The sequence below is a fragment of the Penaeus monodon genome, chromosome 30 (genome assembly GCF_015228065.2).
Source record: "Penaeus monodon isolate SGIC_2016 chromosome 30, NSTDA_Pmon_1, whole genome shotgun sequence".
NCBI lineage: Eukaryota > Metazoa > Arthropoda > Malacostraca > Decapoda > Penaeidae > Penaeus > Penaeus monodon.
In genome coordinates, this window is record NC_051415.1 from 27,221,898 (window position 1) to 27,222,233 (window position 336).

The window sequence follows — 336 nt, forward strand, 5'->3', positions numbered from 1 at the left end:
TGGCAGTGATTGAGACAGAAAGATTTCATTAGTATTTCAAACCATATCCTTTGTTTTGGCAAGACTTAAATCCATAAGAAACGTGTCCATAAAACATCTAGTAAATAAGTCATAAATAAGACAACAAAGCTGAAATCTGATAAGGAATTAAGCATGTACGAAACAAATGCGGTAAATAACATTTCCAACGAAATCTTATGCTTACGTATTTGTTTGTTGAGACGCCATTGTATATATTTTTGTAAAAAAAGCGACGTAAATTGAATTATTTTTGGTTATTAACTTGTGTTCGCCACCTCGGTCTTTACTCCATTTTTGCCTGTTCACATGAAAATT